This window comes from Tursiops truncatus, chromosome 18, assembly GCF_011762595.2.
Source record: "Tursiops truncatus isolate mTurTru1 chromosome 18, mTurTru1.mat.Y, whole genome shotgun sequence".
Taxonomy (NCBI): domain Eukaryota; kingdom Metazoa; phylum Chordata; class Mammalia; order Artiodactyla; family Delphinidae; genus Tursiops; species Tursiops truncatus.
The window spans coordinates 56,030,694-56,045,746 of record NC_047051.1 but is presented as its reverse complement, the minus strand read 5'-3'; positions in this window follow the sequence as shown (position 1 = coordinate 56,045,746).

The following is a 15,053-nucleotide window of genomic DNA, read 5'->3' as shown; positions in this document are numbered from 1 at the left end:
GGGTCCCAGAAGAGAAAGAGAAAAAGAAAGCGATTGAGAAAATATATGAAGAGATTATAGTTGAAAACTTCCCTAATATGGAAAGGAAACAGTCAATCAAGTCCAGGAAGTGCAGAGTCCCATAGAGGATAAATCCAAGGAGAAACATGATGAGGCACATATTAATCAAACTATCAAAACTTAAATACAAAGAAAAAATATTAAAAGCAGCAAGGGAGGGCTTCCCTGGTGGCGCAGTGGTTGAGAGTCCGCCTGCCGATGTAGGGGACACGGGTTCGTGCCCCGGTCCAGGAGGATCCCACATGCTGCAGAGCGGCTGGGCCCGTGAGCCATGGCCGCTGAGCCTGCGCGTCCGGAGCCTGTGCTCCGCAACGGGAGAGGCCACAACAGTGAGAGGCCCGTGTACCGCAAAAAAAAAAAAAAAAAAAAAGCAGGAAGGGAAAAGCAACAAATAACATACAAGGGAATCCCCATAAGGTTAACAGCTGATCTTTCAGCAGAAACTGCAAGCCAGAAGGGAGTGGCAGGACATATTTAAAGTGATGAAAGGGAAAAACCTACAACCAAAATTACTCTAACCAGCGAGGGTCTCATTCAGATTCAACAGAGAAATTAAAACCTTTACAGACGAGCAAAAGCTAAGAGAACTCAGCACCACCAAAGCAGCTCTACAACAAATGCTAAAGGAACTTCTCTGTACAGGAAACACAAGAGAAGGAAAAGACCTACAATAACAAACCCAAAACAATTTAGAAAATGGTAATAGGAACATACACATCGCTAACTGCCTTAAATGTAGATGGATTAAATGCTCCAACCAAGAGACACAGACTGGCTGAATGGATACAAAAACAAGACCAGTATATATGCCATCTACAAGAGACCATTTCAGACCTAGGGACACATATAGATGGAAAGTGAGGGGAGAGTTATCATTTTTAAGATATAATATACATTTCATCATTAAAACTGAAGAAATATAATGCATCTATTAAGTTTTTATCTAATGAATAGGAATTGAACCCTGAACCTGGGCAGTGGGACCATCAGAGGAAGAATGGGTAGAATTCTGGAGTTCAAAGATCATGGTCTGAAATCCCCTGTCTCTGGTAACACCAGAATGACTGAAGAGCTGAAACAAAGATAAATAAAAGTACTACTAAGTTTTCATAAATTCAGAAATATATATTTTAAGGTGGGAAATGGATAAAAAATCCAAATTCAAATATCTCAATATATTTAAGAACAATATGGTGGAGTCACAGATAAATGGTATTCACCTTTTCTCTATTTTTCTGAAATACAGATTTGACAGATTCATAGTTTGGCTTGCCTGAAAACTGACCATCTAGAAAAGTTTCGAAGACCAAAGAGAATTTAAATTACTAGGCTTTATCAAAACTCTGATTTTTCTCTTACCTACAAGGAAAAAGCACCAGTGTGGTTAAACTGCCCCTTTTAACCTTAGGGAACATTTTCTTATGTCCAATAAGAAGAAAAAGGAAAAAGCAAAAGGAGAAACTCCAAATGCAAATTGTATGTGCATTTTAATTTCCTATTTTTTTACTTTGTTTTGTAGCTCCTGACATGTAAATTTAAGGAGTCATAAGGAAATACTTGAGAAAATGTAATGAACCACTTTGTTACTAATCAGCCTATTGTCTTTTTTAAAATTTTACTATATATATATTTTTTATTTAAGTATAGTTGATTTACAATATTATATTAGTTTCAGGGGTACAACATAGTAATTCAATATTTTTATAGATTAACTCCATTAAAAGTTATCACAAAAAATGACTATATTTATCTGTGCTGTAAAATATATCTTTTTGCTTACCTATTTTATTCATAGTAGTTAATATCTCTTAATCCCATACCCCTATTTTGCCCCTCCCCCTTCCCTCTTCCCACTGGTATTCATTAGTTTGTTCTCTGTATCTATGAGTCTGTTTTTATTTTGTTATATACATTCAATTGTTTTATTTTTTATATTCCACATACAAGTGATAACATAGAGTATTTGTCTTTCACTGTCTGACTTATTTCACTAAGCATAATGCTCTCTATTTCTACCCATAAGTCTGTTTTTTTTTGGGGGGTATAGTTATTCTACAATGTTGTGTAAGTCTTCACATTTTGATGAATAACATCCACTGTGGACATCTCTATTACCAGTATGATTAACTAGCATTTGCCAAGATCATCAGAAACATGATTCTGTTATTTAGAAATTTAGAAGTCAAAATTCTTTTGGATTTGAATTATTTAGTTCTGAGTATTACAATACTTATTTTGTTCATGTCCATGATCATATGATATTTGCAGAAAAGTAGGATCAGAAGTGGGGTCACTTCCTCTCAGTCTTTTAGCCTGCATTTGCCTTGGATTCATCTCATTATAAAACCTCTGTCTTACAAATTATTTCTAGTGCCATCCCATTCCAGGTACCAAATTGCCTCTTAGTGATTGAATAATCATTAGTCTACAGCTATAAGTAAAATTAACAGATACACATTATATTCGTATTTTTACAAATCAGATTAAGTTGAAATAACTTAAGTAGAGACCACCACTTAATTTATATACAATCATTATATTCTTTTACACCAACAACTTTTTTAGCAAGTATATCTAGAGATTGGTTTCTTTTTATATGAGGTAAATAAATTTCTTTAAAAGATGCAGTTGAAAAAGTAGAACATATAATGATAAAATATATCAAAAAAGATGGTAACTCATCTTTAAATTATTTGATTCATGAACATTTAGATTTTATATTATGCTCCTGATTGGTATAGGTCCTATTTATGGTTTCACAGAGTCAGGATTTGCTACATCTTCCTGATTAATAGCACTATATTTGGGAAATAATATTAAGTTACAATTGAGTATACTTAAAGTAAAATAGAGTAACATAAGGTAGAACAGCACACATATCTAAGATTCAAAATTACTTTAACAATTTCAAAAAGTAGATCTTCAGTTTACCTTATATCTCTAAAAATTCAAATAAAATAGAGCTGAAATATTTTTAAAATTACAAAGTGAATACATGTTTGGTGCGTAATATTTTTCTGAATCATTTAAAAGTAAATTTCAGACATTGAGCCCTTTATCTCTAAACATTTCCTGTATACGTTCCTTAAAAAAGAGAATTTTCTTACATAGCAACAGTACAATTTCCAAATCAGAACACAGTATTGATACCAGAGCCATCCTTAAGTTGTATAGGACCCAAGGGAAATATTTTTATGGTACCCCTTCCTATATACCCAACTGATTTTAAAATGTATTAGAAAAAATATGGGTTCATATAGTGATTTAATGATGATTTAGAATTACAGGTAGAGAACAGTATTTACTTATTATCCAAAAAATGCATGTGGAGATTCTTCATAGTGTCAAAGTACCATCTCCTCCTGGTTAGGTCTAGGAAACTGCTTCACCTTTTTATTTGTCAAAAATGCTATCCCTGGCTGATTTACTATATCCCAACATAAAAGAATGGTAGCACCTCTGTTATTACCCAATGCTATGGCCCTTTAGGACCAGCATGCATTGACCAATACAGATCTTCTTGTCTCTGCTGCTTTATAACACCTTTTATGTATTGCTGGCTACATCATTACTCATGATACTACTTTATGTAATGCACCATTCATGAATACTGGCTTCCAGGGACTCTGGAATCTTGTTAGTAAAGTCTTACTTCCACACCCTTAAGTCATGAAACGCCTCTTAACCTGGCTTCCTAAACACTGTCATTTCCTGGTCCTTTTTTTATACTTACTGGGGCATATAAGTTTCTTTCCATGGTTCCTCAACAGTTGACCACTTCTAAATTATAACATGCCCCAGCGCTCACAACTGGAATATTTTCTATTAGCTCTGTCTATATAAGCCTTTAGTGTCTCAAATAGTTTCATCAATTTGTATTCATATACCCATTGCCCAAACCTCTAAATTCCAGGCTTGTATATAAAGCTATGTACTTAATGTTTCCTGTTGGATAGCTAATAAACATTCAAACGGACACTAGAAATCCAATGTTTCCCAACTACCTCTGACAAAACAAAATAAATCACAACAAAACAAAAAACTCACAACTAAATACTTTCACTATTACCATCCATCCTTTCCCAAGCCCACACAATACCCCCCACCTAGATAATTACAAAATCTTCCAACTGATGCTCCTGCTTCTGTCCTGTACAAAAAGCAGTGAAAGGGGCCCTTTTAAAGTACGTATCAGTTCTCTGCATGAAGCCCTCTAAGTGGCTGCCCATCTTACTAACAACAATGAAGTCTTTTCTTTGGATCATACAACCCAGCCTGAGTTACATCATTTTCACCTCTACTAGTCCTTGCCTTTACTCACTCAACTGCAGCAACAGGGGACTCTCTTCCTGAAGCAGAATAACTATCTTTTCTCTTGTTTTTCTCTATGTCATGAATGCTTCCTCTGTAGATATTTTATGAGTCATGGCCTCAGTTCATTGATGTCAATACTCAAATTTCATCTTATCAACAAATACTTCCCTAAATGCACTATGTAAACATTTCCTTAGAACACACATTATTTATCTTGCTTAATTGTCCCCACAGCACTTTACCTTGTTTGCCATATTAATATGTTTGTTTGTTTATTTATTTATTTGAGATTCTCTCCTAATTAGAGCAGTAGATTCTGAAGGTAGCACCCTGGGTACCTAGCTTGTGGTGGGCACTTCATAAACAATGCTGAATGAATGAATAGATGGACAAAGAGACAGTGGTTATTTCATCCTCTAATTCTGCTAGTCCAGAGAAAATAAACACACCTATTAATTAGAAAAAAAAATTCCATGAGAATAAAAATAAGTAAGCAAGTAAGAAGACAAACATATCAGAAAAATGTGTATAATACTTGATAAAGGTTGAATGCCACAATAATTATATGTCTCCTGAAATGTGTTCCAAAAAATATTCTTGCCTCTGCTTACAAAAGAACCTGGCAAGTGTCTTAGTCTTCTCTGACTGCCACAACAAATACAATAGATTGGGTTGCTTAAACAACAAACATTTACTTCTCACAGCTCAGAAGGCTAGAAATTGTATGATAAGGGCCATATTCCTGGTTTCTTCATATGGTTGATAGAGAGCAACCTCTCTCCAGTCTCATCTTTTTAACATGGGCACTAATCCCATCACAAAATCTCCACCTTCATGATCTAATTACCTCTGAAAGCCCTTATATTCAAATACAATGACAATAGACATTAGGGTTTCAACATACGAATTTTGTGGGGATACAAACATTCAGTACATATCAGTAAGTCAACAAACGTTTATTGAGTGACTGCTATAAGCCAGGAATTATATTGGTTTCTAAGGATACTGTATATTGAATAATTTGAATCCTTAACCTCAAGGAAAATACTATCTTATTGAAAAGACAGGTAAAAAAAAGTAATTAAAATATTTTTAGATAATAGTAATATAAAGGAAATAAACTTGCTATTATCACAGAAATTAACTGACATTTGACTGGAATGACAGGGACAGGTTCTCTGATGAAATGACATTTGAATTTAAAACTATACAACAAAAAGGAAGTAGCTATTTGAAGATATGGAGTACTATAATTCTAACTGGATGCTGAAGCTTCTGCAAAAGCTCTGAAACTGAAATGAGCCTGATATGTCCAAGGGAAAGAAACAAGACTAGGCAATTCTGAATCTCTCTGATCTCTCTGATATAGAGAGCTGTGGGAGATGAATTTAGAGTGGCAGATTTGGGCCAGATTAGGTAGCACCCAGTAAGTCATGGTAAGAAATAAGAATTTTCATCCAATTGAAATGGGAGGCTATTGGACTGTTTTATATGTTATTTGATTGATACTCTAGAAATGGCCCCCAGGCTGCTATCTAGAAGAGGAACTATAAGAAAGAACAAAATAAAGGCAGATCAATCAATTGAGAACATTACAGTAGTCTGAGCAAATAGCTTAAACTAGGGAGGGGTAGGAAATATGGATTTAAACAGAATGTTGCATGTAGAGATGAACAAATTGCTGCTGATTGGTTGTGGGATTATGGATGGCAGGGCATGATTTTTTTTTTAATGGTTTTTTTTTTTTTTTTTTTTTTTTGCGGTACGCGGGCCTCTCACTGTTGTGGTCTCTCCCGTTGCGGAGCACAGGCTCAGCAGCCATGGCCCACGGGCCCAGCCGCTCCACGGCATGCGGGATCCTCCCGGACTGGGGCACGAACCCCCGTCCCCTGCATCGGCAGGCGGACTCCCAACCACTGCGCCACCAGGGAAGCCCCAGGGCATGGATTTTGTGTGGCTCAAAAATATATTTCAATTTTTATAGGCTTAGTTTTAAACTTGAGATATATATTACAGATCCAAATACAGATATAAATATATAGAAAATATATAATAGGCTATTGTGGTGAAGCATAGGGCTACAAATTCAAATCATCAGTATATATAAACCTTTTAAAGACAATGAGCTGGTTGAAATCATTGAACAGAATATATTAGTAAATATATACATTTTGGAATTTGGGGCATGGCCAAAAAACAAGACAAAAAGCTAAATGGTATAAAGACTCCCTGCTTTCAATTGTTTTACAGGACAGGTAGTGAAATATGTTTAAACAGCAAAATTTTAAAAATCAGAACTCTAATTATTAATAATGGTCATTAACATTTCCTTTATTGAAAGTCATACCTGACAGATGAATGGTGATGTTCAAGTTCTATCAAAAGTAATAGCCCAAATACTTCATTACTATAATGAGAACTATAGTTTCTAAGGTAGAGATATTTTCTCAAAGGATGAAACAATGTCAATACTCTATGTAAAACGTCTAAATATGCAGACTTACAGTTTAGCAAGCAATTCTTAAAATGACAATAATAATAAACATAAATCTAGCAAGTATACTATAGATAAGATAGAAATTTAGTGAGAATAAAAATTCAAATAATTAAAGCAGCATGACAGTGGTGGTAGAATACACAGACAAATTCATGGACTGAAAAGAGAGGACAGAAGCGTTTCCAATTAGAATGTGTCATTTTAAGATAGGGATGTACCTACTTATGGTAGCTCTACATCAAAATAGATATGTACATAAAGTTATAAAAGTACAATTAAAATATAAGTGAACAGTGATTTTCCATATGTTGTACAGTAAAAACTGGAGAGGTTTTTACATTGCATACATGTAGGTTGCTAGAAAGGTTTCATGAGCTTGTCAGTCCTGCTCACTGGATAAATGACTCGGAATGATGGCCTTGTTAGTTCCATATTAAAATTGACCTAAGAAAATATTCCTTTTTATTTCTTTAACACTGATGTTGCTTTCACATAAGATCCTCATAAAATTACTTGTAATTGAAATGTTTTTTTCTACTTTCAAATGTCAGGTTATTAAATTTCTTTTTCATTTCTCTATGGAACAGGCTGATTTTCCATTGTGTAAAAATGTCACAGAACAGCTGTGACCTTATGTTTGGAGATGACTGGCACAATGAAGTGTCAGAGGAAGGGAAAATGCCATTCTCTGATGAAATGAGCTGCTTCTATCACATTAATCATTTGTTTATAATTACTAACACAGGTGCAGACAGCTGAATATAAAATAACTAATAAAATTACTATTTACTATAATGTTCCTGGTAACCAGTAAATTGGAAAAGAAATGAAAGATGTAGTTAGGTCATCATATGTCACATAAATGAAAGAGGTAGGTTATTCACATGGGTAGGACTATTGGCTAATTCTAAGTCAGCATCTGTTTTTATCATGCTTTGGAACTTTAAACCATTTTTATTTCTTGATATTTTATATTTGTTCTTAGGTTAGAAATAGGAGTGGAATTTTTAACATCCAGATATCATTACCCTTACAGACAAAAGCACTGAAAGCACTGCGATTTTCCTTTCAATTTAATAGGAAATAGAGCACTTACAGCTCTATACTAGGTATTTAAGATGGTATATTGGAATATATTTTCACAAAATTTTTTTTCTTTTATCTCACTGTCTGTTGAGAAGTGAGCCTGCTTTTAAAATCTATGTACTCAAGCTTGACAATTTTTCTCTTACTTTTAAGAATGTATATCCACAACTTCTCACAGTTTTACATTATTTACAATTCCCATTTTTAACAAGCCTATGAAGAAAATGTAAACAGTAAATAAATAGATGATCACCAGAATTTTACTCTGGGTACACTATACCTGCTTTAGAAATGGAAGTCTTAGTATGATTATTTTTTACCAAAATTAAAATAAATTATATCAAGAACTTTACTATATTCATAATTCTTGTTACTTCTAAAAAATGACAAATATACTTCCTGTTGTTTAAAATATGACAGGGAAAAGTATAAATGGGAGCAGGTATAAAGAGCATGAAGTCGTACTTAGTGAATAAAAATTTATTTAGTCAAAATTTTAAATGTGATTAGTTAATTTCTATTGTGTACATGTCACACTTTCAATTTTCTTCTCATTGGAGAGAGCAAATCTTTAAACATTTAAAAATATAGTTCAATATCATTAGTTCTCAGTAAAATCAATTTAAAACCACAGTGAGGGGCTTCCCTGGTGGCGCAGTGGTTGAGAGTCCGCCTACCGATGCAGGGGACACGGGTTCATGCCCAGGTCCGGGAAGATCCCACATGCTGCGGAGCGGCTGGGCCCGTGAGCCATGGCCGCTGAGCCTGCGCGTCTGGAGCCTGTGCTCCGCCCGCAAAGGGAGAGGCCACAACAGTGAGAGGCCCGCGTACCGCAAAAAAAAAAAAAAAAAAAAAAAAAAAAAAAACCCACAGTGAGATACCACTAAACACTTCTTAGAATGATTAAGATCCCAATTTTGTCCCTATTAAGTGTTGATGAGGGAATGAAGTGGAACTCACATACATTTCTGCTGGAAGAAAATTTTGTACAATTTGGAAAACAGTTCGACTGTTCCTTATAAAGCTAGTGTACACTTACCATAAGAATCAGAAATCTGAGGTATTTACTCAAAGGTATGAGTATTGTATTCATTCAAATATCCCTTGTGAATATTTAGAGCAACCTTATTCAAAACTGCCAAAATCTTGGAAGAGCCCAAACTCTACCTCATAATAAGCCCTTTTCTCTGACTGTTTTATATTTCTTACAATGTGTTCTCTCTTCTTATCCCTACACTAGATAAAAATTAGGGTTTTTAATAAATAGTCGAGAAAAAACCCAAAATCTTTGAGCAGGTAAAATATACAATAGTTTATTTTATCTGAACAATACATATCCTTGGTATACATAAAGCTGATAAATGTAAACCATTATCTTTTCTAAAAATGCATTGGAATAAACTGCCCTAAGAAGCAATAAATACAGAAATGATCAACCAAGTCACATATTTTTCCTTACCAATGCAACATACCATACGTTTTGTCTTTATAGTTAATTTATTTAAAATTAAGTAGCACTTCCCATGATTGATTTTAGAATATTGGATTCTGATAATGTACTTATCGAAGCAACAGATCCAAACAACTGATAGAGAGAAGAATTCAACATAATAGAAGATATTTAGTATCCAAAATATATAAAGAAGATTAAAAACCTATAGGGTTTAGAACAAAGTTCATGAATAGAAATTAAGAACTCACAGAATTGAAAGTCTTTACAGAAATTAAAGATATGAAAAGGAGCTCAATCTTACAAGCTCCCAGAGAAATATTAACTAAAGCAATTAAAAGCTATTATTTCAAATCACAGGTTGGGAATAATAAAGAAGTATGTTAGACAGATGTTGGCAAGAATAAAGATAAAATTATTTTTCTTAAATGATTCTGAGAGGGTGATTTGATATTACTATTTTGAGAGCAATTTGTTGGCATCTAATTAAACTCAAAGTGTGCAAAGCTAAGGCCCAGCAGTTTCATTCTTAAATACCCTATTGCATTTGTGGCACAAATACAACAGGGCACTTAGACCTGAATGCTTATTGTGGCAGCCTGTTATGGGAGAAACACTGGAAACAAAGCATATGTCCACAATAGTATAATTAAGACATTAAAATGATATCTATTCACAAAGCTGAAAACTTTGCAGTTGAAATTTATATGAAAATAAAATTAGATCATAAAATGCAGTTATGAGTGGACAATGAAATGAACATGTAGATTATGTATATAATTTTTCATAATTCACATGAAATACATATATAATGCTCTATATGGATGTTTGACATGTATATCAAATTAAATTAGAGGAATAAGGTCAGACACACAGCCTTTAGAACTTAGCCAAGGAAATGGACTTATAATCTTGAATAAAGCTAACTTTAGCCATACCTACAATATTAGGTTTCGAAAACTATCAAAAACAAAATCTATTATTTATCATTATTTTTGATTTTTGGACATATGTTTCTTTCAATAATTTCTAATACTTTATGTTTCTGAAAATAGAGAAACATCAATTTTAATGACAATTTGATTTTTCAGTTAAATTCTCAAAATGCGGTCCCTTTGTATAAAATGAGGCAAGTCAAGATATTACTTTTGTACTATTGTTGGTGTCTCAAGTAGAAATCATAGCATGAATAACCAATTCTTTTCTATGTTTATTTAACAAAATGTAGCTTAGAAGTAGATTTTCTACTTGCACGATATTGGCCTTTTTATATTTTCTCTGTAAAACAGATTTTCACCAACCACTGACACTGGAAAAAGTGTTCATCGTTGGGTCTTTGTGTTAAAGGCTTTAAAAATCTTGATTTCTAACAAAGAATATTTATTTGATCATCCTGCTGAGATCTACCAAGTAGCAGATATGTGCAAAGACCCCATGACATAAACAGTTACAACAGTTAAAAGCTATAAAGCAGCACTCTGCATTTTGGATAGACTAAATGAAGAACACAGTCAGCTAGACATTAATTCTGCCTATATGTGAAATTTTTGAGAGTTTAATACTTTAGGTTGAACAGTATTTTTAGTGATATAAAAGTAAAAGTAACTTAACCTTCTAAAAGGCAGTGAAGACAGAGTATCAAATCATTAAAAATAAATAGGCTACTTTGAAACATCCAACTGAGAAAAAGTCCTAGGAAGTAAAACCTGTTATGAATGTCCTACTTCCAAGAAAGTTAAGACTCACAGCCAAGGATAAGATTAGCTAATGTCTTTTTTTGTCCTCTTTAAATGAAAATACATGTGTAAGAGCTAATATGTTACCATATTTAATAAGTTCCTAAATGGTATATCTGAATTTATGATTGGCTAAATTTGTGCCATGATTATGATTCTTTCACATTTCCATACACGTGTAAGCACACACCCCATTATTTTATTATGTAGTGTTTGGTTTACTGGAGAAGATGTTTGGATTACTTTGGTGTTCCAGCAATGAAAGTCAGATAAAGAACTAGAACAAGTCAGGGGAGCTACATAATTTCACTCAAATACAGGCAGAACAGTGAAAATCCTTTCAAGCACTTTAAAGACTGAAAATTTAATGCATTGATTATGATGTAATCATAGGATCTAAATCAACAAAAGCTACAGACTTTGACTGGAAACCTTTCCTTTCCTCCTTGTCAGATTCCTCTGAAAGATGATGCAACTAGGAAAAAGAAGCAACAGAGACACTAAAATATAGACAAAGCTAATTTATCATAATTCATAAGAGTTAAATTGATGCATTAAGTGCCCAGACTTTCCTCTTGGTGTTTTTCTTTGATATACAAATGAGAATTCTATTTTTTAAGCAGGAACATGACAATGACTAGATATAGTCAACAAGCTAGCCTACCTAGCAAACATTTCTTCTCAATTTATCATTCTGCTTTGAAACGTTTTTCTTTTTTTCCCCATGTCTAATTGCCTCTATAATTAGAATGCATAATTATAATAATCAGGTGACAATATAGTTGCACGGATTGACGAAAAATTATATATTTTTAGCACCACTCCCCCTCAGGTCATAAAATACTACTATGACTATCAGGAAAAGTTTTGAATACAGAGTGACAGGTCTTTCAATAACCTGGAATATGGGATATGAGCAAAATAAATTAATAAAAGAGGTCATCTAGGATTTTGGTCTGAGTAACCGAGTGAAAGACTGTGCCACTTATGAGCTGGGAAAACCTGGACAATCAAGACACTAGAGGACTGGATCAGGAGGAAGAAGATTCTACATTAAAACTGCTTTAGTTAGGTGACTCCTGGAGATTACAGTGGAGATACCAAGTAGGGAGTCTGACATTGGAGCGCATACTGTTGGTGTGCCCTAGGATCTCATTCACTGCTTTGGAGCCACCATTCATCCAGCAGACACATGCACTGGCTGAACTGCTGCCCACACCTGCTCATATGTTGCACTTGGGCTATTGGCATCACCTCACATTAACCAATTTATTTCAGGGCAATAGTGAATGAAGAGCAAAAACCAATACAGACATACTTCCTCTTCTTGTGCTTCATTTTACTGAGATTTGCAAGTATTGCATTTTTTACAAATTGAAGATTTGTGGCAACCCTGTGTGAAACAAGTCTATTGGCACAATTTTTCCAATAGCGTTTGCTCATTTTGTGTCTCTGGGTCAACTTTGGTAATTCTCACAATATTTCAAATGTTTCCATCATTATTACATTTGTTATGATGACCTGTGATCAGTGATCTTTGATGTTACTATTGCAAAAAAAGATTATGACTTGCTGAAGTCTCAGATGATACCATATTTTAGCAATAAAGCTTTTTAAAATTAAGGTATGTACATAGTTTTAATAGACATAATGCTATTGCACACTTAATAGACTACATTATAGTGTAGACATAACTTTTATATTCGCTGGGAAACCAAAAAATTTGTGTGACTCACTTTATCATGATATTCACTTTATTGTGGTGGCCCGGACTCAAACCTGTAACATCTCGGAGGTATGCTCAAATGTCTTTCCTCCATGTGAGACAAACCCTCAGGTTCAATTTACGCCATCATCCTAGGGCTAGACTTATCTGAAAGCAAGTCTTTGCTGGGCTTCTTCCTTTTTCTATTGTCTTCCCAGGCTATTTTCGATTACCCATGGCAACATTCCCGTTGTAAATTCCTTGAATGTAGATCCACTTCTCAGACTCTCTTTTACAGAATCTAACCTAACACCCAAATCAATAGAAAAACCAGGATTAGAAATACACATGTAGTAAATCACAGCATAAATGACATTTAAACAACTGGGCTTGTACATCATTACCAGGATAATGAATGTAGACACTTAGTCAATCATTAAAAAAAAAATTCAGAAAAAAGCAAATGTATAATCTTCTTGCATAATTACAGCAAAAGGATCACTCTGAATATTGTATTGTGTAATGACAAGAAATAAGTTGCCCTCTTCAGTAGGACACAAAAGCCAGTGTCTCTAAGGAACTCGGACAGAAAACACTACTGAATGAGGTTGAGAAGAAGCAGAGGGATGTAATTTTGAAGAGCTACTCTGGAACTCTAGCCATAATGCCAAAATTAGTATCTATGCTGGAAGTGACGAAGAATATAACTTTATTCATATACTGTAGGCAATAAAAATCTATAGTATATAGACATGAGAAACTCTACTAGAATGTAGTGGGAGAGAATAAAGAGATTAGTAGGCAGTGCAAAGAGAAGAAAAGATGGATCACAGAAGAAAAAGTAATAATAAATAAAAAATAAAATAATATATAATGGTAACAGTAAAATGATATAATAAAATTGCACATGGTTGTCATTCATCAAATGTTAGCAAGAATGTGATGAAAGGTGCCTTGAGGTGCATCATTATTTAAAGCTCTTTGACTATTTGGGACCCAGTAACTCCACTGGTAAAAGTCCATTCAAAGGACATTTAACACATTTTCTAAATTTTATATATTAATATATATATATATTCTTATATTTTAACCATTTATTTTACTGTAGCAATGTTAAAAGCAGTATGAATTTCGAAGGGTGAGTTATTAAATAAATTCTGGTATGTTCTTAGAGTAAATATAGATGAACATTAAAGTTCTGAATTTTTTCCTTTTTGGTATCTTCTGATTACTCTAAACATAATTAAAAACACTGCTATTTAACGTAGGCATATTGAAGTATTCGTATGCAAGCTGACCTACAGCTGCCATGCATACATATATGCCTGTTATGTGGGATTAGACAAGCTCCATCTCCCCGTTACCCAGACAGGAATAGTTTCAACTACTGTCACAGAAGCAAAGTCACCTAAAATAAAATGAATCATAGCGTCCTATTTGTTCCGAAGTATTAACGTGTCCTGTAGACTTCTGGGTGAAACACGTAATGGAATTTATATGAAAAGTGAAAAACAGTGCTGCTGGGAGTAAATCCACCATTGGTTAGCAGCCAAGAGTTATGAAGAGTTAAACTCTGGAGATTCCAAGAGGAGAGTGTGGCACTTAGAATGAATCCAGGCATAGCTACCATGGAAGTTGGAGGCCACTTGATTTGAAAAGAGCTATGGATGCCTAAAACAGCTATGACATAAGGGCTCACACTGTTGGTGGTTTTAAAACAACTGGAGAGAATAAGCAAACAAGATCTGGTGCTGTTGGCAGGTTAAAATGAACAATGGAATTCTGGAGAAATGGTGAGAGAAGAAGGTACACAAGGAATTGTGGGCAGTCTGGGTTGAACAAACTATATTATTCCTGAGGGAGTTCTGAATACTTCCAAATTATGCCCCTAGTGACTCTGAATTATATGAAAGAAGTAAGGAAGCCTCAATATAAGGCTGAGAGTATTTAGGTTTAAATCAGAGTACTTGAACTCTATTGTTCCTATGGGAAGACATTTGTTCTCATGGAACAGAAGATTTAACATTGTTAGGATATCAACGTTCCACAAAATGACCTACAGATTCAACACAATCCCTATAATAAACTCAGCTGTATAATATTTTTGTAGAAATTGAAATCATATTCCTAAAATTACTACAGAAATGCAAGGTATCCAGAGTAGCCAAAATAAATCTTGAGGAAAAAAAGACCAAATTTGATCTC